This window comes from Aplysia californica, unplaced genomic scaffold (genome assembly GCF_000002075.1).
Source record: "Aplysia californica isolate F4 #8 unplaced genomic scaffold, AplCal3.0 scaffold00112, whole genome shotgun sequence".
Taxonomy (NCBI): Eukaryota; Metazoa; Mollusca; class Gastropoda; order Aplysiida; family Aplysiidae; genus Aplysia; species Aplysia californica.
This window is the reverse complement of record NW_004797382.1, coordinates 1309993-1311494: the sequence shown is the minus strand read 5'-3', so window position 1 is coordinate 1311494 and position 1502 is coordinate 1309993. Positions and strand designations below refer to the sequence as shown.

Genomic DNA, 1502 nt, shown 5'->3' with positions numbered 1-1502 from the left:
GGAGGAGGAGGGAGGAGAAGGGAGGATGAAGGAGGTGGAGAGAGGAGGAAGGAGGAGGAGGAGGGAGGAGGAGGAAGGACGAAGGAGGAGGGAGGAGGAAGAGGAAGGAGGAGACGGGAGGAGGAAGGAGGAGACGGGAGGAGGAAGGAGGAGAAGGGTGGAGAATGGAGGAGGAAGGAGGAGGAGGGAGAAAATCCCACCACCAGTAAGTTGTTACAGCCTCGCCAAAGCACCCCCCCCCCCCCCCCAAAACGCGGCCGAGGGGCTGGACTCCCCACGTCTTTGGCGTAGGGCAGTCATTCGTCCTTCGTTGCCGAAGTTGACGATGATATCCTGCGGCTCATCTGCTGGGGACGCGCATGTGGCTGCGCAATCCGATCTTGGATGTACAATGTCTTGGGCAGTGGTGACACTGGAATGTCGGGGTTGGGGTGGTCGGATTATGTCTCCTCTCTCTTCTGATAGTCAGCCAGGGCGGGTAACTGTCAGCTTACGTCTCGGCGTATACGGGAGACAGACAATAGAGATCAAGGCGTCCGTCGCTTGCGATCGGATCGGAGGAACAGCGCGCTGTCGCCAGAGAGCAATCAAGACGCTGGTGTATCATCATCATCATCATTGCCTTTCTCACCCCGGATCAGGATATAGGCCACGAACAAACACGTCCCACCTTTCCTATCCTGGGCTAGTCGCTTGATAATGTCACTCCCTGTCTTCCCACTTTTCTGTACATCCATCTTCCGTGACTCTCTCCAGGTTCCACATGGTATTCCCCTTGATGCACCTGTGTACACAAATCGAGATGCCAAGACATCCTAAGCCCCCATAGAGAGATAGATAGATAGACAGATAGATAGACAGATAGATAGATAGACAGATAGATATATATTGTTTTAGTTAAGTGTTTTACGGCACTTGTACAACAATAAGGTCATATGAGCGCCAGAAGATTAGAGGTGTTACAAGAGAGTAACAAACACAAAAAAGAAGGGGAGATAAGGACGATAGATGTTTGACAGGAAAGAAGAAGCAAACCACACCAGAGCACCCGCCAACCACCCACAAAAATATATATATTACCTTTCATTAATCCCTGTGGAGACATTTGAGTTATAATGGTAAATATACATACATAAATATATAATTGAACACACAAATATACATATTATACAAAGAATACCATATACACACAATTATTACACCAATGCACAACAGTTTGACAAAACATCCCATTGTTGGCCGCCACTATGCCGCTTCCTGTTTTTTTTTTCTTGGACGTTGAATAGCAAAGAAGAAGCAAATCACCCCTGAGCACCCTCCAACCACCCACTTGTTTTCCACCGTCAGCCAAGGCCAGGCGGGTGAGATTTATTATGTCCTGTCTGTTATATCCTTGGAGTAACTACTCCAAGGTTATATCGGTCGAGAGGCCCAGAGAGGGCCTGAGATCCCTGTCGAGTGCGTGCGTACATGCACGTGTGTGTGTGTGTGTGTGTGTGTGT

At 49.2% G+C, this 1502-nt stretch overlaps 1 protein-coding gene across 5 annotated transcripts in view; it reads right to left on the bottom strand.

Moving 5' to 3' along the window:
• The window catches only part of LOC101863575 (large neutral amino acids transporter small subunit 1), a 54543-nt gene that overhangs the window by 13398 nt on the left and 39643 nt on the right, over positions 1-1502 (bottom strand). The window lies entirely within an intron of this gene.